This window comes from Rhinolophus sinicus, linkage group LG12, assembly GCF_036562045.2.
Source record: "Rhinolophus sinicus isolate RSC01 linkage group LG12, ASM3656204v1, whole genome shotgun sequence".
Taxonomy (NCBI): domain Eukaryota; kingdom Metazoa; phylum Chordata; class Mammalia; order Chiroptera; family Rhinolophidae; genus Rhinolophus; species Rhinolophus sinicus.
The window spans coordinates 58,164,488-58,186,758 of record NC_133761.1 but is presented as its reverse complement, the minus strand read 5'-3'; the positions used below and the strand labels follow the sequence as shown (position 1 = coordinate 58,186,758).

General features: G+C 39.9%; 1 long non-coding RNA gene across 3 annotated transcripts in view; it reads right to left on the bottom strand.

Moving 5' to 3' along the window:
- The window catches only part of LOC141567871 (uncharacterized), a 207,329-nt gene that overhangs the window by 150,968 nt on the left and 34,090 nt on the right, over positions 1-22,271 (bottom strand). For all 3 annotated transcript variants that reach the window (XR_012490810.1, XR_012490808.1, XR_012490809.1), the window contains exon 2: positions 13,404-13,514. This is a non-coding gene — a long non-coding RNA (uncharacterized LOC141567871). The remainder of the gene's footprint in view (positions 1-13,403; positions 13,515-22,271) is intronic.

Below are 22,271 nucleotides of genomic sequence, written 5' to 3'. Positions count from 1 at the left end.
TTGACAAATTATTTTCCAAGTAACTATATACTTTGGTTTAACATATTCTCTACAAACCCAATGACATGAAAACTAAACCCTAAAGAGAAACAAAAAAACCTTGTATGTATAATAGATATAACGTGGTTAAATGGTACACTGTCAGTTGGCACAACCAGAAGTGACATTTAAAAGAATGACAGTGGCAACAATAATAGCTGAGATAAAGTCAGCAATTTCTACATATTAAGGGAAAGTTTTTCAGACACTATACAATTGAAATTGTTCTTCCCATCCCAAAATCAAAGAAGTCTACATAATTGCTTCTGTGGTTGCTATACAGGACAGAAAGAAATGCACATTCGGGAAGGAAAAACACAAACACATCTCTGCATCTAGGCAGCAGACAATTTGCTAGAATCAGCATTGCAGTCAAGTGAAATTTCTTAAATTGAATAAATATACGGACCTACTTGTGAACAAATTAGGAGCCATTAGACTAAATGTCTGGAGAGTTGTACTGGAAACAGTTCTTCACAGAAATCGTGCATTTCTTCACATCTTACAAGAAAGGCTCCCCCCTTTTTTTTCTATCTTTTCAAAAATGTGTATAGCAAATATCCTGGCAACAGAGAGCTAATATCTCCCACTGAGTGAAGGGCTGTTCCCCACAAATGACGAAAGGACGTAGTGCTCTCAGGCTTTACATGAAGTCACGCCACGTGGATCACACCCTCATGGGGGAGGTCACAAAACGATGAGGATCAAGGGACTTGTAAAGCTTCACAGACCTTCTGTTCTTCTCTGTTGAAAGCGACAGAAATAGCCAACTTAACCTGATTTGGAAATGATTTCAGTTCTCGCTGATCTGGGAAATTTCATTCAGCAGGTACCTCCTAACACGTGTAAACAGGTTTGTATAAACAAGAATAAAAGATGCCTACCAAAAAATTTTGGCACAAATCTCTTGACCTTGGAGCTCAGTTGCAATAAAGAAGGAAAATATGCTGAAGTTGGTCGTTTTGCATCATATAGCCAGAACAACTGGCTGATTGTTAGATGTTTTTGCTTGTCCATTCATCCCTTTGGGGCTGGAAGATAATGAATCGATACAGACGCTGAGGGGCTCTCTGGAGTCTCAGTGCATCTGTCATCACAGGAGAGACGGGCTAAACTACGTCAAATCCTGTGGAGCTATTCACAGAGCTATGTACATTCGTGAAAAAAAGAATGGAAAGACTGTACAAGTCGAAATGTGATACCTTCACAGGGTGCCATTATCAAAAATGAAATCACGTAAAGGGATTACTACATTGACGTATTACTTTGTCCCTATGAAATGGGACTGCAGCTGACTTTTTAACTTCTGATACTTTTCAGTTATTTCCACAGTTGCTGCCAACTCTACAGTGACTTACTTTTATGCTAAAAACTTTTACGTAAAGAAAGGACCTTCAGGTTGAAGACAAATAAAAACAAAGAACAAAAAAACAGTCCATATAATTTGGAAGACTGAGTGGAAAACAACAGTGAAATCTGATCAACGTAAAGTTCTATGTTAAGGTTCAGAAAAGCCCATGGCAAAACAGCAAGATAAGGCAAGGTCTAGCTGAACAAGTTTGTATTAAAGAGAAAGACAGAGAAGGAGAGAGGCTGGGAGAGCGGGGAGGGGAGTGAAGAAGCAAGCAAAAAAGAAACCTTTGAAAATTAGTTGACTGCAATTTCAAAATAAGCTTACCAGATTGACATGCTTGTTAAGGCAGTTAATAGAACAGAAAGTTCCATGAGCAGATCAAAGGAAGGAAGTGTTTCCGTATCCTCTGCACCGCCCAGCTACATCTGTGGCTCCACATTTTAAGAATATTGTCAAAATGGATTGCATTCAGAAGAAAGCAACCTGGATAAAAAGGCCTGGAAAACGTCTTCCCAAAAGGATGGGTAAAGGAATTCGGCAAGTACAATCTGAAAATAGGAAATATACAGCAGCTCTTAAACGGAGTCTACACAGACACGCCAGAAAAGGATCGGCCTAATTCTAGACTGATTGTTTCTCAGAAAAATGAGTTGGTCTCTCCCAGGACTAGGAAAGGTAATGCAAGGAAACACAGATCCACAGCCCCTGGAGCCCAGTGTTAAAAGCAACTCTCCAAAGAGAATGTTCACAAACCCTTCTGCTAAGGCCAGGGTTGGCGAGGCCGCTTTCCTTCTGGATTCTGGCTGTTCAATTCTCACCAGGTTCTTGAGACATCTCATTACCCCTCTTACAAGAATCCCTTTTTGCTTAAGCTATTGGAGTCATTTTTAATCGCTTACAAAACCCTAAATAATACATGCCTATTTAGGACTTGCCTCTTCCCTTTCTGTCATCAGTAAATAAGTTTTATTAAGTAAGAAATTATCAACATGTGTTTCTGAAACCTAACTCCTTGGAGGCAACATCCAGGATATTCATTAATATATAATAATGCATAACAACAGAATTCATAGCTGCTTTCTCAAACTGCCACGTAGAAGATTTGTAACAAAAACCTTTAAAAAAAAAAAAAAAAAGCTCTACTTGTGACCTTGACTTCAAATGCCCAATTATACATCAAACTACAGGTCATCACTTGAACAAGTGAGCCTGTCACCTTGTCTAATATACCCACTGATGGTGCCACTAAGGGAAGATTTCAAGTTCCCTACATCCAAGATTGATGGGCACAGTTTAATGCATCTTGCTTATTAGCCCACCCTCAAATGAAAGCTCAGTGTTTAAAATTAAACATTTTTGACAAACTGAGAAGCGAGAGGAGGTGAGAAGCTTTGTACCAGAAAGGCAGTCTATTTTATCGTGGGAATCTTCTATAAAATAGTCCTATCACAAAGTCCTGCTATATTTTAGAATCCTAATGAAAGCCAAACGATAAGTTTCATTGTCCTATTAAAATAAAATGGTTGAAAGATATAGTCAGAAAACATGACTTGGAAAATAAGCAAATACTTATCAAATCAAGCCTGTAAAGAAAGCAGTATCAAAAATAGTATTTCACAGAAACAATTGGACCACTCAACATGGAGTATGATTCCACAACTCCGGGAGAAGTTTTATGATGCTCATATTTATGTGAAGTGACTACTTTCATCTTATATAATGAAGACACCTATAAAAATAACCCACTGACTCACAATGCGCCAGATAAGCCATGTGTCATCCCCCTTGGTCATTCGCTTCTTTCCTTGACTCTGGCTCCTGGCCAAGCATCACTGGTTTGGTTTCCCCATGATTTTTGTAATTCTGCCTAGTTCTAACAGAGCACTAACTTAACACAGACCTGTCCTCCTTCATTTAAAACAGCACCATAACTTCACAGTAAATAGTTTAAACCAAAACAAATTATTTTAGAAAATAAAAACTGAGAGTATAAGTTCATCAACTTAATCTCTTTTCAAAGGTCCTAAGTTCACTTACATGCTAGTGTTTAAACCAAAGAACAAACCAAGCCTTGACTTTGGGGACCTAATTATTCCTTCCATGTGGCAGGACAGCATGCGATCTCTGTATTTGACATTCCCGACATAACGTAAGGAGGATGGTTTCTGTGAGAAGTATTCAAGAGCTTCTTCAGTTCTCCAAAGGACAGCTCTTAACCTTCTAAGATTCAAACCCGTGTTTTTTAGGACACCTGTTGCCATTTGCCTTGCTGACTTTCTCCTCTTTGGTTGTCAGTTATTTGAACTATGCCACATTCTCATTGGTCAATGGCTTTGCCGGCGATTCAGGCAGCTATTCAATATCATTTTCATTGGCTTCATTCAGCTTTCTATCTTTTTCCAGATTTCACATTTACCTTTGCAACTGGTCTGCTCTTCGTGACATCTTAACAGTTAGCAAGAGACTAACTGACAATGAAGTTGGCTCTAAGAATCAGTCTAGATACTGGTATTTAAGGGAGAGCCCCCCAAGTGGGGCTACTTTGATGTGTTTAGTTTGTGTACCAGTGAAGGTATTAATAACGGCTGGAATAGAAAAACTCTGATATTTCACTGACTTCCAAGGTTATTTTGGGTAAATGCCACCAGTCAGCAGATTAACAAAAAAAGAAGAAAAAAAAAGAATTGCACATGGGGCGGTTTCTGAGCCACATCTGGAAATGGGTGCACATCCGACCCACCTACTTTCTATTTGCTGGAACTCAGCCATCCTCAGTTGCCTGCCTCCCTGACCCTTTGTTTTCGTTGCCCCTGGTTCTGCTCTCAGAGAGAGACTTCCCTAAATATTAAGATTATCTTCCAAAGAAATACATGAAATGGGATAGGACAGTCGCTTTAGGAACCGTACAGTTTTCAAAGTTCACTTCTGGCCCATCCCCATGGAAGACCCAAGAGTTCTAAGACTTCAATCAATAAGGCTTTGGCGTCCAGACTCACAGTTTCTTTGGCAGTACGATCCCCTCCAAATGTTGTAGGGTTCATCCCCATTTGCTTCCAGTCCCTGTCATGTGCCAGTAAACACACCCAAATTTCTTTTGCTCGACATAATTCTGAAGCCTGTTTTATCGCTTTGATTTGTTGCCACCCTCCCTCTCCCTACCATGCCTATTTCTCTCAACCAAATGGTAGTTCTCTTGAGGACATCAGATTTGGGTGGCAAGTCTCCCACTTTAACTAGATCTTTGCAAGGAGCTGAGTTGGAAAGAGGCCTTTCTCAGTTCTTTCTCAGTCCAGCTTTTTCAATCTTCCTATTGTGTGGAGTCTAGAAACAATTGGCTTTTACAATGTTTCAAGACCCCCCAGTTCTGTTCTCTGTGCTTTTTCATTTCTGCTTGCAAACCAGCCAATTTTTGCTTAAGCTCATCTCTTTCTCTGAAAAACTAGCTAAGCAAAGCCAGTAACAATCAACATACTCTAGTAACATTTATTTTCCACCCTCCAATGGTACAATTTGTCTGCTTTCCAAGCTCTCATGGGGTAATGGCTTTACCAAATGTTTTGCCACTGAATATCATGGGTCTTTATCTTTTCGAATAACAAGATGAATTTTCTCATGAACCACTGCCAGGAAACCAAATGCTAAGTCAGTGTCACAAATTTTGATTTTGACAATGTCACACCACTTTTAGTAACAATTTCTGTATTAGTTAAGGTAACAGAAGCTTCTGTGTCAGACAAACCCCAAAATCTCAATAGCTCCATAAGTTTCTCTGTGCTTCAACAGCCAATTAGCCAATGATAGGAGAGAGAAAATTCTCTGTGGAGGAAGGCTCTTTTATGGACAAGACCTAAACGTGGTACACATTATTTCTACCCAAAATTCAATTGGCCAAAACTCTGTTATGTGGCCACTCCTAACTGCAAGGGATACTGATAAATCTAGTTCTAGCTGTGAGTCAAGAAGAACTAAGAAGAGGTTTTGACAAACGGTTATCACAGTTTGTTTATGACTATTTTTATGCTGTGGCAAATTCTGCTTCTACAACTTCATAACTACTTAGAATATGGTGATAAATATTCAGAAAATAAGGACCTCTATAAATCTTAGAGAAAGGAAGAACTGGTCTCCTAGTCAGAAGCAAAGCTGCGCTGTAGATGAACTGTTTTTCTTTTTCGTGTTGTCAGCAAGTAATCATTGAATCTCATTCCCCAAATGGTAAGCCATCTACCTTATCTACCTTTGTCCTTAAGATAATCCATGAACAGTCCTGTGCATCCTGCCTGTTTACTTTCTTCTCCCCACCCCACCCCCCACAGTATCATGGCTTTTCTATTCATCAAACCTAGTGCCCAGGAAGAGATACTTAAAGTTTACAAGTTTATTCGCATTGTGGTATAAATCATTAAAGTGGTTTAGCATGCAAATCATTGAGCTGGTATTTACATTTCAGGCAGTACAGGACTGCTTTTGTCTTTCTTGGAATTTCAGAACTTGTTGTCTGAGAGGGTTATTCTGATCCTGAAATCACACCTTACAAGCTGATCCTGCCTCTTTAAATATGAATTACCTTTCAAGGTTCAGAGGACAGAAGTGACAGTGAATGATTTCCCAGAAAATCCTGCCCAGCAGCAATCTAGCATCTTAGAATTCTAGTCAGCTGTCAGGATGGAGTCACAACAGCTTAGGGAAGGGAAGGGGAGGGGGGGAGGGGGAGGGGAGGGGGAAGGGGGAGGGAAGGGAAGGGAAGGGAAGGGAAGGGAAGGGAAGGGAAGGGAAGGGAAGGGAAGGGAAGGGAAGGGAAGGGAAGGGAAGGGAAGGGAGAAGAGAGAAAAGAAAAGAAAAACATATTTGAAAAGCTCCATTTCTTTGCTGTGTAGGAGTTTTCTATATCCTATTTACCTGACATGGCAACCCAACACTTGGGCAACACGAGGAAAGGTTAGCAACCAGGAAAGAAGGCAGAGACCCCTGCATTAAATGAAAGAACTCTGTTCCACTCAACAAAGGACAACACATGGAAATCAGTCAGGTACAGTCTGAGAACCCTAAGCATTCTGAACATGGATGGCCCCAAAGCATTTTGGAGCCCCTATTATGTACAGACATTAAACTAGATGGCCATATGTTACCTCATTTCATCCTTTGCAGTATATGATAATGGCCTAATTTTTGCAGAGAGCAAACACCGAAGAGTTAAATATTTGCCTCAAATATTTGCCTCATAGTTAAGTAAAGGAAGCACCATTTCAGCCCTGGTGGGTTTAACTTAGAGATTTTGTTTTTCCCTCTCTACCATTCCTTCTATAATCCAACCTTCTAATATATTTGGTAATCTCCTAAACCAGCACCAGATTTCCCCCACCATCACCTATCCTTAGAATGTAACTTCTGGGGACACGAAGTTACTTCTTGTCGAACTGAGGCTGAAAATTCAGCATCTAATATTCCCATCATGACGAAAAGGACAAAACAAAACTAGTATGCAGTGAGAAAGTGCAGGAAGAGGGTGCCAAGAGACCTCAAAAGCTCACCTTTTCTGATAATCTCCCTTCTATACACTTGAAAGAGAGTTACCTAGATGCTTTCAAAGATTGGCCCTTACTTGAAGAGTGGGGCTAGAAGAGCAGAATAATTCAACCCCTGAGAGTGTGTGTATCTTATGCCTTTCCCTCCCAATCAAACTTGTTGTATAAGATTCATCCTCTCCCTCTTTGTTGAAGACACAGTTTAACCATGTGAGTTAAGGGCAGTAATACTTTTCCTACTTAACTCAAAGCATTACAGCCAAGATGTTCCAAATGGCCCATCTCTCACCACCTAAATCCAGGGAAGGATAAATGAGGAGCCGTTTACATCACTGGAAATGTATGCCTGAGGAACCTCGCTCTTTACAAAGCCAATATAAAGTTTTCATTGTGCAAGATGAATAAGTTCTAGAGATCTGCTCTGCAGCGTTATGTCTGTCGGTAACAATAGTGTATTGTACCCCTAAAAATTTGTTAAGAGGGTGGATCTCATTTCAAATGTTCTTAACACAATAAATAAATATATATTTATTTATATTTCTAGGTAAGAAATATAATATATAAAAATACATACATCTATCTATCTATCTATCTATCTATCTATCTATCTATATATATATATATATATATATATATAAAATACTGGATGACATCAAGATGCGAAGTTGTCAAAAACCGGTCAGGACTTTCTTACCTAGAAATTGAGAGATCTTAAGATTGTACTTTTAGGGGACCAATGATGGCAGCCTGCCAACCTGGAAACCATCCTCTCTATGAGGTGATGAAAGGTTATTTTTAAAGAAGCCGGACTTAGATACTAAAGGAATCTTTTCAACATCTTTTGTCAAAGCAGAAGAGTTTCTAAGAGGTGAACGCAATCAATTGCTTTTCATGTCTGTAGAGATAAAACAAAGGGAACAGGTTTAAATTACAGTTGGGAAGCTAGGGAGGGGCCTTCTGGATGATAAAGTACTTGTTTAGATACATCCTGAGAAATGTGGTAAAGCCTCCATGCTTAGCCATCTTCAAGAAGATCAAATGTTTGCCCTAGATAAGCATCCTTTGCTAAAGTCAGGGGGGAAAACAAAATGTTTTCCTGAGGTGCTGCCCAGTTCTGACTCCATAAAATGAGTATCTCCCAAAGGTTTATGAAAGTAGCTGTTTTGTTTTTTCTCCTGTGTAAATTCAGGGCTGAAACTTAAGCTTAAAACAAAGCCTATGTTGATTATACTTGAAAGTGGCAAAATGGTCCTTCTCTAAAAATCATTCCGTTAAAGATAAACTTTAAAATGTCAATATGCCCATCTCACCACAGAATGCAATGTTCTTTCATATTTCCCCTCCATGGTGTGTTGGAGTTTGCACATACTGGGTCATAAAAAGCCAGTTGTGTCCTTTGATTGATGAATGGATAAAACAGATGTGGTATACATAAAACAGAATATTACTCTGTAACAAAAAAGAATGAAATCTTGCAATTTGCGACAACATATCTCTGTCCCTTACCTTTAGGATACTTGCTTTCCCAGGAGACATCTTGGTCTCCATATCAGTTCTGCATTGCTGCATAGCAAACCATCCCGAAATTTAGCAGTATGAAAAAATAAAAATTAATTATTGGTAATGAGTCTATTGTTCAGCTAGATTGCTCTGCAAATGTGGGCCGACTTAGGTGATCTCCAGCCAGGCTTAAAATCATGCAGCCGGGTCAACTGGCTGAAAGTTGGCTGGTCCTCCATGTGTGGTGGTTGACTGACAGTCAACTGTCGTAACCAGGGTGACTGGGCTATATGGTGCTCATCACCCAGGAGGTTGGCCCAGGCTGGTTCACATGGCAGTGATGAGTTTCCAAGAGGCAGAACAGAAGCCCTCACAGTTTCCTGATATCTAGACTCAGAACTGATATAATTTCATTTCCCCTACATTCTATTACCCAAAGCCAGTCATAAGGACAGCCCAGATTCCAGAGGTGGGGAACTAGATTCTATCTTTGACAGAAGGAACTGCAAACTCACATGGCAAAGGATGTAGCTGAAGGGAGGGGTAGGAAATAGGAGTCATTTTGATCATCAATGTCTCACAATCCTTTCTGCAAATAAAACACTGGTTAGCCCAGTTGATAGTCTAAGACATTCCCAGACACACCTAAACACTAAGGACACCTAGGGTTCTCCAGCTGACATTCCCACTACATAGATTATGGCTCTTTGAGAATGCATTACCTCTTCCTATATCTGAGGATGAGGAAAACACTGCCTGAAACATAGTTATGCGTAGCCATGTATCGCAGGGCCAAACTTCTGCTTTCCAGGTGTAGCTGGATCCTGTCCACTCAGACATGTGCCCGTGAACCTCCTACCAGTTGTTTGGCCTTGGAAGAGGGATGTTACATAATAGGTTTACCACATAATTAAGAAATATTTTTCTTGGATCCCTATATCTCCCTCGTCCACTTTGCCCTTAATTGCATTTTATATTTTAATAACGTTGGCCCAAGACATTGCACTCAAAGAAATTCAGAGAAGTGTTTAAAGAACACTTTGATCTAACTTCCCAGATGAAATCTTCCCAAATCCACTTAACTCTAATTCAGTATTAAAAATGGCATGTATTGTTTCCTTAATAGAAATAATGCCAACACACCCACAGGAAAAGGTCAAAGAGATGAGAGGACTCAGTGAGCCGTGTCATATTTATGTTGTGTGTGGATATTTTTTCTTCTTTATTCTTTCACTATTGACATTAGCCTTAGAAAATGCTTGAAAGGATTTAAAATTAGAGCTGTCTATTGAGATTTATTAGAACATCTATGGAAGCCAGGATTCATTTCTAACACTTTGTCCCCTTCTAGGAAAACCATCCCTAAGTTTGGGCTCCAAATGGTAATATTGTGGCTAAAACTTCCATGAATAAATGAATCATGTATTTGGCCACCCGGGAAATTTGTTGATGACCATTCCTAGGGGGTCTAGAGCCTGTAGTAAATACATCTATGGGATCTCTTCTCTCTTTTCCTTCCAATTTTCCCTCTCTATGTCCTTCCTTTCATACAAATGAATATCAAGGTTTATCTCTGAAGGAAACAAACCAAAAAACGAAGTCACAAAAGAGCAGCATATCACCTGACACAGAATTATGTGTGGATGGGGTGGACCAGATGCTCCCATTTTGCTTAGGTGACACTTGGAAGAGAATATATGAGCTTGTTGTATATGCAGTGGATATGTTTCTTGGTTATAACAACGTCGCCAAAGTAAAGCTCTCTGTTCTATGACTGATCTCAAATCTGGATCTTCCATTTCAGCTCAGCAACAGAAAATCCAATTTAGTCCAAAACGATCTAACTCAAAACACAATTTAAACTCAGTTATTTTCTTAACAGGAGTTGCTCCACTGCTTCTGAATTCTCACTCACATCGCCCTCTATTGAAAGCATGGAGTACTTAGGCCATCAGGTACTACTAGTAAGGATGCTGGGAAGGGTGGGAGAAGGGTGGTATATTCCCATTCTTGGTATGGTTTTGTTCTCATGTTCCCAGATCTGTGGGCATATGGCTCCATATAAAGGGTGAACATCTGATGCAGACTCAGTCAGGTAGCAGTTTTGATGGTCTATAGCCACCTCCTGCGTCCCTGTGCAGACCCCCCAGCCTGCGTGATCCCATGGAGGCTGCCTCACTTCCGGTGAGCAGTCTCCTCTATAGACTTTATCCATGGACTGTGCTCAATTTGCCATGTAAGCTCTTGGGTCATGTTCACAGCTAACATCCTTTCTGTATATTCTGGGTCCAAAGGAAACTCATGGGTCTCTGCCAAGCATGTGAGGACCTCAGGTTATTCATTGGCCCAGTCTTAGCATCTTATCCCATCACCTTTGTCAGGTTTCCCGACTTCATGAGGATCTATGTCCCGCCTCATTCCAACTCTCCATAGGATAGCGGGTTTGTACACGAGGACAAGATTAAAATTTTTAACTTTAAACTAATTTTTGAAGCCACATTTATATGTTTATGCAGTCTAAGATAAGTGAAATTCAGAGGAACATTATTGCTATATTTATTGATCCAAGCACCGAAAAAAAAAAAAATCCAATCTATTAATACATGAGAAAACCTTGAAAAATAAGAATTCACTTTATATGTTAACTATGGAAAATGGCCCCAAAATTGACCAAACTAATGTTGATGAGTGAAAATGTCCTAATTTCACTTTAACAGATCCATGTATAATTATTATAAATTATAACACCAGAGAATTCCTGAGTATTCAAATTGACTATAGTAGGCAAGTGAGTAATTGAGACTTCAATAAAGAGATTATCTCACCAATAGGCTTGAAATATGTGATTGTGTGTTTTTGTTTTTGTTTTGTTTTTGTAATTAAATCTAGGAATTTTGCTTCACTATGAATTCTAGACCCTAAGATTTATAGGTCGATTTTTATTCCAATTGTTTTGTAAGTATTCATGATTTCCCTTTAGCAAGACTACAAGCTCCAATGGGACAATACAATGTCTCATCCTTCTTCTTATGTCACAGCAACAAAAATAAAATTCTTTAAAATGTATTAATAAATACTGATAGTTGCTTGATTAATTCAAAACCACAGATTCAGAAAATTCCTAAAGGATGAAAATATATATTTTGTCAGGACTGTCTTACATTTGGGTCATATTCTCCTTCACTAGTTAACACTTATCTCTAAATGTATGAAAAAAATCTCTCCACATTTATGGAACTGGATTAAGATAAAAGAAAATAGTTGATGAGCATTGTATTTATATTGTACAGATGTGGAAATCCCTATCCATGATTAGGGGTTGATGAGACCATATCAACTCCTATTTGGCAGGCCAATAATAATAACAAGCAATAATAATTATTTGGCAGGCCAATAATAATAACAAGCAATAATAATTATTTGGCAGGCCAATAATAATAATGAGCAATAATAATTAATAAAGGCTCTTTCAACAAAACAGAAAACCATAAATATATAGCAATTCATAGTTCATTCCCATTCCTGTTCCAGAAGCTTGTGAAAAAAAAAGACATAATTTGGGTACATGGAGAAAGCTGCAAATTTGGGAATCAAAACAGTTCATAGCCATCATTAAAATCACTATGAATTTTTAGCACAACCTGAAACAGAATTTCTCATCAAGTTTCATTTGAAATAGTCATTAAGTGTTAAAAAAGGATACCATGGTCAATTAAATTGGGAAATACTGGATTAAATAAAAGTAAACAGGTTTCTTGACTACGGGACTTCTCAAGGCCTTAAATATGCTAATTGAGCATGATGAATCTCAGAGAGGGAATTAGAGTGTGTACATCAAAACTTACATTACTAAGAAATACTTTTCCTCAGGGAGGAAAAGTCTATATTTGTGTGGGGGAAAAAATCTAATTTTGGGGACCCAGACATTAAAAATAATTTACATCAAAAGTCAATCAAAGAATTTGTTTTAATGCTTTTAGGTATTAAGCCCATCCAAATGGCTTGAATACTTCTGTCAAATATTCTAAACATTTAACATTCCCAAATGTCTAGATATTTGCCTTGTTTAAATAAAAAAAACTTAGATGATGAGCTAAATTTTTCAGTTCAGTTGCAGGCAAATATGTATCATTTACAGAAAGAAAGAAAGGGGGGAGGGAAGGAAGGAGGGAGGGAGAAGAGGTAAGGTATATATTTAAGCCTTAGTTTTCTCATCTAAACTTTAAGATTACAATAGTTTCTACCACATAAAGTTTATCATTCATTCATTCATTCATTCAACAAGTATTTACTGACCATCTACATTGTTCCAGGGCTGAGCCTACAGTGGTGAGCAGGGAGGGACCAGGGAAGAGACAGACAACACAGAAGAAAACAAGATAATTTCTGATAGTGATATGAATCATGACGACAATAAAACAGGGCTCTAAATAGAGAAGAACTGGATGGATATTTTCGTTTGAATGATCAGGGAAAATGTCACTGAGAAGGTCATAACTGCCATGCAACCTGAATGATTCAAAGGAGTGGAACAGCAAAGATCTGAAGAAGAATGTTTCTGGCAAATGAAACAGATGACAAAGCCATAAAGTAGTAGCATGCTTGGCTTTTTCAAGGATCAAAGGACCTGGCCTGTGTGGCTGGAGAGGCAGACAGAAGGTCTTAAGAAACTATGTATAAAATCTTTCGGCTACCACCTGACCCGTAGACGTGCTCAATATATGCAGGTTAGGGTGGTGATGATGCTGAAACAATGACAATGACATTTCAGAAATACAGATAAAGTCTAATAAATTTCCAAATACCGGAGTCAGGAAATATATTTTTAGAGCAAACTTAGAGCTAAAATATATACCAGTGGTTCTTGATCTCCCTGTTGTGATAACACTTACACAGATACTATATAAGTCATGGTAAGTAACACTACTAACAAACAATGCCAAATCTCAGTGGTTTAACAAAATAACAGTTCATTTTTCACTCACATCACAATCTGCTTTGAGTTCTCAGCTCTACCCCAAGGGGTATCTCAGTGATTCAGGCTCTTTCCAGCACGCTGCTCCGCCATTTTGGAATTCTTCAGTTCTTCCATTTTTCTGCCAAGCAGAGAGGAAGGGGAACAAAGAATAATGAAGGTACACTGGCTACTTCACCGTCTCCCAAAAGTGATGTACGTGATTCCAGCTCACATTTCACTGGCCAGGATCAGTCACATGATCCTATCTAGATCCAAAGGGACTGGGAAATATGGTCTTCATGTGTGCCCAGGAGGAAAATGGAACAGCTTAGTGAACATAACTGGATTGTCTCTGCACAATATGCTTAATCCCATAAGCACAGCTAGATTCCAACAAAAACTCCCCCTTGAACTGGCAGAGAAGTAAAACAAACAGTGCAGCAAACATTGAGAGATTATGGCAGATTCTGGTTTCCCCTACCCTTTTTCTCCCATTCAAGAAAGTTTATCACATTGTCAGTGGTGGCCTTGAATTAGACTATAAGCTCTTTCTTTTTTTTTTAAATAAACCATTAGAAAACTTTTTAAACAATAAATTATTGAACCAGCCTCATGACAGAATTCTATATGGTGCTGCATCCAATGATTACGGTTAGGACCCGCTAAACGCACCACATCACCGTAGAATATACGCAACAATATACTGGTCATTGCTCCGTTCATTTCCCTGCTCCTCCAGTGATTATTTCCTGAGCACTCATTATGTGTCTTCAGTGGCCATGTCGGGACATTTGCGCCGCAAAAACATTTTTATCATCCCCAGTCTGAAGGTCCAACTGAAGTCCTATCCCTTCTTTATGGTTTTCCCTGATGACACTTTGACTGAAGAGTAGAGAATTATGGGAGGACTGGGAGGTGAAAAGACCAGGGCTCTTGTAGATTTGCAGGTATGAGGTGATTAGAGAACTCCAAATGAAGAAACTTGGGCACCTTTATATGGGAAAGGGGACATAATAGAGGACAGTGGTAGGAGCATAAACGTTTTGAAAGCAGAGGGACACTGTACGAGTTAAGTTACTACCTCAGCCTCAGTGTCCTTACCCATAAAACAGATGACAGGTTATGGTAAGGATTAAATGAGAAAATGCATGCAAAACACTTAGCCCAGTGCCTACTTTATAATAAGTGGTAAATGTCCATACGTAGTTTGGAAAATGGAGGATAGATGTATTTATCCATAGAACATGACCCGTGAGATTAGCTGAGGTAAGCAGTGAACATCATCCAAGAACAAACTAAGGGAAGGATGACTAACGTGAAGTGAAAAGATTATAGAGAAACCACAGGGAGATAACTTGGTGAATGTTTAGCCTGGGATGAGGGCAGACAGGGAGGGAGGGGAGAAGCGCGAGCCAGGTGGCCTTGCAGGAGAGCTCAGGGTGTGACCTCTGTGTGCTCCATCCCAACCATGAGGCTGAAAGGAACCTTCTCTGAGCTCAGGCCACCCACTCCCTTATTTGGCTCAGTCCTACCAGAATTTCTGATACAATACAGCAGCTACAGCACCCACAGCCTGTGGTCAGAGCACCTCTGAAAGAGGAAGGGACAGACCTAGCAAAGAAAGGAAAGAAGTCAGAGAAGAAAACGGGGTGCAGGGAGAAAGAGCCTGTGCTGATGCGAGCTATTTCCTGAGGTGCTCGTGCTTAGAAGGGACAGGAAGCTGAAATCTAGACAAACTAAACTGAACTGGTATGATTAAATATAAATGAATGTATCCATATCGTTGATGTGTATTAATGCAATTACAGCACCATGCAAAGTCTGTGGTGATGACCTGACCTGACGGAACCATGATTAGCAAGCAACGCGAGTGATCAGAAAACGCGGAAGCTGACAAGCAAGACAGGTCGCCCCTAAAAGTTAAGTTGGTATTATTCCAATACGTGGAACCTCGTATCACCAAATTTATTTCAAAAGCCATTGACTGATTTCTGACATTCTGAGTCTGAGAAAGGAAAACATATTATCCATTGTTCTGGAGACATCAGCTGCAAGGAACAAGCCCAGCATGAAATCCCACAGCATCTCCCCATCAAGTTTCTGAAATGCTGCTGATTTGTTTCACTCTTTCAGTGGAGAGCTCCGTAATTCCAGATGTATATGTCCCAGGGAGGAGTAACATAATACACCATTCTCATCTGTTCCAAAATGTACACACGCTATTATATCAACTACCTAGAAGTCACCTTGGAAAGCAGAGGACAGCGTGCTAAGCAAATGGACACTAAGAGAATGGCTATCGAGGAAGAAGCTCAGCAGCCAGAATCCACAACAAGGTGTTAGCACCTGGGGAAGAAGGTCTCAAAGGCAAACTTCTCTGTGACTGTGTGAAAGCTGAGTTCCGATGGCACAGCAAGAACAGGACCATACAACATGAGGGAGACATGGCCTCACACGTAGGTCTAAGAATGCTCTATTCCACTGGGAGGATCAATGCTTTTTATTCTATTATATCAGAATGCTCTGGGTCCTCGTTGATAAATATGTAGAATTCTCCTGAGTGTTATAAACCTTTGTTATCTGTATCGGAATGTTTCCAGGCTGGTGGACATTTTGGTGAGTCCAGATCCTTCTAAAAATCTTTCTGCAAGTCTGATTAAATCCATCTGGCTCTGATTAATCTGCAATTAACCTGCCAAGTACTGTCTCAGAAGAACAGCAGAGTGCAAGCATCTCTGAGCTATTATCTTGCTAAAACCAGATCTTAGAAGAGCATGTGAGGCCCAAGTGTTCAAACGAGGGTTGTACCACTGGGGGCTGGAGGCATCAAGAGGTCCTAAGAAGGAAAGGGAATGTAGGCGAGGCTGGAAGGAAGCAAGAATTTCTATTCCTTTGTAGCTACCCCAGTGTTTAATAGTGTCTTACAAATAATAGATACGTAATAACGATGTGTTGATTGAAAAGAGACCAATGAGGACTAATAAACTTCTCCATAAATCACCAACAGCAGCATATCCAAGATTTCAATTAGTTAAACATCATCTCAAGGTTTCAGGACCCCATGTGACCCCAATGGAAAAAAAAAAATGTGCCTTCCTAAGCACCTAGCAACCTGCTGGGGGATGGGGGGGGGCACTTGGGAGCACTGACATTTCCAGTCACATCTCACTGAGACTTTTGTCCAAATTTGTCCACATATTGAAAATCGAAAATCTTTCCTCTATATGGGATGGGGTGGGGAGAAGACATAAGGATTGGTTGTTTGATTAAATTAATTAGCTTTATTGGTGGGTTCTTGTTTATTTTTTTCTTCTGGTTGTGGTCCAGAAGACCACAGTAGTAGCCTCAGTAGTCTATGCCCAAAATATTAGGGGGAGACAGGGAAAGAGTGGGACAAGTATGAGTCCAGCTGGATGTCAGATGTTATTTGAACATCTACTGGCTCACTTTTTAACAAGTTGTTTTGCACTTCATAGAGCCAGCACGTGGTTTTGTAAAGAGAGAGGGGTGTTTCCTGAACACTCAACACTCAATGGTTCTCTATCATTTCTCCTGGAGGTTGGCAAGTACGTCCCTTCTCATGTTCTCAGTGGCTTGGACTAAAGAGCATTGTCTTCCTTCCTCAGCTTCCTTGGCCTTGCCCTTCTGCACCGGCACTGCCCAGGCTTCCATCTCTTCTTCTCTCAACCTATGCCCTCTTCCTTTCTTATCAGACACGTATATTCCACGCCTATGTTTTCATCATTACATGTAGATTGATGACTCCCAAATTATAGTTTCACCTAGATCTTCTTCCTGATTTCTAAATGCTGACTGGACATAACCACATGTCTGACTTGAAACCACTAACATTCCTCCCTTCCCCACTCCTTCCCCTGTGTTTCCAGTGTCAGAGACTCTGAAAGAATCATCCACCCTTCAACCCAACCATAGCCTTGGAGTACGCTCTTTCTCTCTCTCCATTCTCAAGATATTATCAAGTCCTGTTGACTCTAACAGGGAAACACCTCTCAGAGGGACCCAATCTCTCTTTAATGCCACCATCCTAGTTCTAGCTCTCTCCAAGGCTCCCTCTGACCATTGCAATAAGCTTGACTGGCCTCCCACATCTCCATACTTGTTCCTGTCCAATCCATCCTCCACATTGCAGCAAATGTGATCTTTATAAAATGTATACAATTCAAATGTGATCAGATCTCTCTCTCTCTCTCTCTCTCTCTCTCTCTCTCTCTCTCTCTCTCTCTCTCACACACACACACACACACACACACACACACACACACACACCACTTTGCTTAAAACTATTCTCTCATTTCCTCTTGCCCGGAGGTAAAATACCAAAACCCTCTGCATAGCTTTCAGGGCCCTGCATGGCTGTCGCCTACCTCTCTCCAGTCTTACCTCATACCACTCTCTACTTTTACTTTGCCTTCCAGCCGCACTGGTCTTCTGTCAGTACCTCCAACACTCTCATGTTTCCCGCAGCCACAGGGGCCTGGACATGTGCTGGTGTGTGCCTGTAATTCTCTTCTCCACCATCACATCCCCTCCAGCATCGAGTTGATGTCTAGTCACCCTTCAGATCCCTTCCTCAGGGCAGCCGTCCATGGACCGTAGACTATGTTAGGCTCTCCACTATACATACACAAACCAGACCATCCGGCTCCTGTGGTTCAGACCACATATGATTTTATATTTATTTGTGATTACTTGACCACTAACTCCCCTACCAAAACATAATATCCAGCAGCAGGGACTATATCTGTTTTACTCACCATTGTTTCTCCAGAGCCTAGTACAATGCCTAGTACATTTTAACCAGTCAATAAACATGGTACATAAATGATTCAATGAGTAAATGAATGAACTCTCTATTCCTCCTCCAAACAATGTTTTCTCCAATTCTACCTTTTTGACAGCTAAGCAAACTCTCACCTAACCTGTTACAGAAATCCCCTAAAGGTCTTCGTGTATCCAATCTTACAGCATTCCAATCCAACCTACATACCTTGACAACAGTGAACTTTTTAAAATACTAATCTGAGTATGGCTCTCCTCTATTCAAAAATCCTCTGGATGTTTCTACAAATGGCACTGATTCCAACCTGTCTCTCTACTCTCGCACCTTCCTCGTCTCTTCTCTCTTCCCACGTGTCAGCTTAATAGTGATCCCCACCATTTTTCATACCAGGGCACACATTTAAAAATGGCAATATTTATACAACATGCTGAAGTCTACAGAGGAGGATCCAAGAGCCCGAAGACTAAGGAATTTGACAACATAACACAGCTATAATCCACGTGCCCTGTTGCCCAGATTGGGATCTGGTTTGGGAAATGTCAGTTCAACATTCAACTCCTGCTGAAGCGTGGCTCTCTCTATGAAACCGTTTCTCTCACTTTTTTGACTCTACTACAGCCTGGCAGACTTTTTAATAGTACTCTGAATATTTATTTTGTTTACATTCCCGCCTTTTCTATGAGACTAAAAACCCCTCTGGAACATATTTTACCCAGCACTGATTTCTCAGAATACAACAATGGTGCTCAAATGAATAGATAATGAACAGAAAAAGGGACTAGAAAGTTTCAAGAGTACTTAGTCTAAATCTCTTGGATGGCTGTTGGTTTAGTTTCCTTCAATCATCGCTTTAATATATGTAGATTGTTTTTTAAACTCAAGTGATTTCCTCCCTTTCCCCTAAGCCCTTTTTCCTATAGGTAAGCTTCCAAACTATAACTATGACTAAACACACTGCTGGAATTTCAAATGATAACTGTTCCAAAAAGCAAAATATGGCTGCTCTGTGAAATGGAGTCCTAAGTACCCAACAGGCTATTGTGCTTTTCGCTGCCAGAACATATTCTGTCAATTGATGCTTCCAAAATCAGATGTTTTTCATCAGCAAGAAGAGAGGGATTCCAGAAGGTGAAGATCTTATAAATACATTGAAAAATGTCAACATTTTCGGTTCAAGTTATGATTGAAATGAGTATAACCTCATATTTTAAAATGCTCGGAATGTGCTTGATGTGGTGAAGACGCAAAGGGGAGAGCAGAAGTGGCCAGAACAATTTTTTTTTTTCCCTCAGATGGATGTGACAAAAGAATGAGCACAGCCAGAAGTCCGCCTTCACCTGGACAGCGGTCATCTTCTAACTGAGAAGCCAGTGAACATCGTAAAGCTAAAGGCCAGTCCCAAGAAGGCTCACTCAAGTACGTCCCACCCAAGAAAGGACGGCTCGAAGCAACATGCCCAAATTCAACAATTGCCTTCAGACTTTACTTGTGACAGTCAATGTTTTGCTACTGACTGAAAAGCCAGGGAGTCATTTCTTTGTGGTAGTCATATCCCTCTTTCTTTCCTAACCTTGCATTCCCTGGTGAAAAAATACTCTGGTACCATCAACTCTAAAACGTAGAGGACATAATGCCTACCCAGGATCTATTGCCTGAGTCGATGTGATTGGAGGAAAGGAGACCCAAAGGCAAGAAGATTTACTACGGTGTCTTAAAGGAAGGCAGAAGAAAGAGCTACTAGAGAGAACAGTTTGGTGTGTGTGTGTGTATGCATCCCGGTCCAGGTCTAGGGGACTGGGTTTACCTTTGCCTTAAGGAAGCTGCAGGGAGAAGCCAGAAGCACCATTACCTGGGGGAACTTACATCTCAAGATCAATCAAGGTTATTCCAGGACCCAAGAGAGCAAATTCATCCAGTTGGAGAATGGGGACACTTTTAGAGGAGAGCACAATGTGGTCTGGACAGGAAGGAGGAGTCAGAAAGAGCAATATTTGGAATCTCAGGGCTCCCACCAGGGCAATCCCAGGCCTGGAAGCAGCACCCTCCCCCAGAGCCCTAAACCAATGGCACCCATTTATTACCTGTAGTACTCAGAGGACAGGGGATATTGGCAAAAGCAGGATAAGAGAAAACTGAACATGAGCACACAGGAGACACTTCAGAGACCCCCAGAGTCTCTACATTTGTGGAAGGGAATATATAAATTTTAATATGACTCCATGAGTGTCCACAACCTAGAGAGTAGGGGATATTGGGTTCTATTCCATTAAAAAAGAGTGGGATGGATGAGAAAAATATGTATCCCAAAAGTCCATCCAATAAATAGAAACCACAGAGTGAGAGTTCAAACTAACATTTTCATACTTGATATTTATATATTTACCAGATATATGTTTTTCAAATACAGTAGTCCCACTCTTAGCCATGGGAACATATTCCAAGACCCCCTATACATATCTGCCTATGATAACATTCAATTTATAAATTAGGCAATTTCACAGATACAAGATTCGTTCTTACTGTGGATTTTAGAAACATAAGCATACGATTTTTTCTTTCCTTATTGCGCTGAGGAAAGACTTAACTCACTGTTCCACTTAAAGGAAGCACTTCATGGCTTCTCTTTGGCATATCCAAATTGCCAGCATCCCTGCTCTTGCCCTTTGGGGCCATGTGTAAATGGTGACTGGAACAAAAGCACTGCAATCTTGCGACAATCGATCTGATAACAGAGACTGCTACTACAACTAACGGGCAAAGAGAATCTACAGTGTGGAGATGGTGGAACAAAGGGACGATTCACATCCTGGACAGGACAGAGTGGGACTGCATGAGATTTCATCATGCTACTCGGAACAGCGCACAATTTAAAAATTATAAATTGTGTAATTCTGGAATTTTCCATTTAATATGTTCAGAACACGGTTGACCATGGGTAACTGAAACAGTGGAAAGCAAAACTGCCTCTAAGGGAGGGCTACTGTAAATCACTTAAAAATAGTCTCTCCACTCAATGGATCTCTTTGTCACTTGATGATAAATTCACTCTCAATCCATTGTTTGCAGGAAAGCATCGACTAACGAAGAGGCTGTCTCCCTAATTCCAAGCCGGGAGTTTTAATCTGTTGATGCCTCCTGCTCAGTGTTTCTTATGAAAGTAATGAATTTCAAGCCATTCTGTTTATAAAAGAGAAAACCACACAGGGAATACATTTTTGAATGCCAGGTGTGCCATTAAGGAGTCACGTTATATCAGACTTTCACAGTGGGTGGCTGCATCCCAGGAACAACATTTGGTCTGTGTCACACATGTAGAAATGCATGAAATTTGAAGCTTCACTATTTCTCACCTACACAGCTGAGGGCACTGCCCAGATGTTCTTAAAGCGCCCATCCATCTTCAATATTGCATCTCAGCATTTCTAAGATGATGTGACCTGTGAACTCCTTCTATGGGTATAAATCTCCCTAAAGCCTCTTAGAACATTTTTGAACTGCCAAGTGATATATGATAAAGAAATAATTTTAAATAGAGACTTGCTTTTACGTTAGATTGGAATAGTATTGGTTACATTATAACAATAGTCTAATATTATCACTAATAATGATCATGACTTATGAAGACTTATTCTGACTTAAGTTCCATTAAATTAATTTTGTAATATAAGACAATTTCCAAAAAAATAATTTAAAAATGCCATAGGCCATATTTGGTTTATAGACCATAGAATATATATTATATAATTTTACACATGTAACTATGTATGTAGATGTGAAAATTACATATGTATATATATTAAAATGTAGAAAAATTTAACTAAATATGACAACAAATGAGACTTTTTCGTAACTTTTTATTTCAGTTCTCAATTCAGAAAGAAGGTTTTAGGTTTTTGCTTTAAACCCTCTCCACATATACTATATTGCTGGTATGTAGTATTTATTCCTAATAAAAAGGATGGAATTATTGCCATAGTTTCACTGTAAACATTAGTTTTTCAAAGTACTAAAAACACCTCAATGTACTGTATAATCATTTCCATCAGATAAATGAAACAAATATAGTGAAGAGCATCTTGAGATTAGTTTATACAA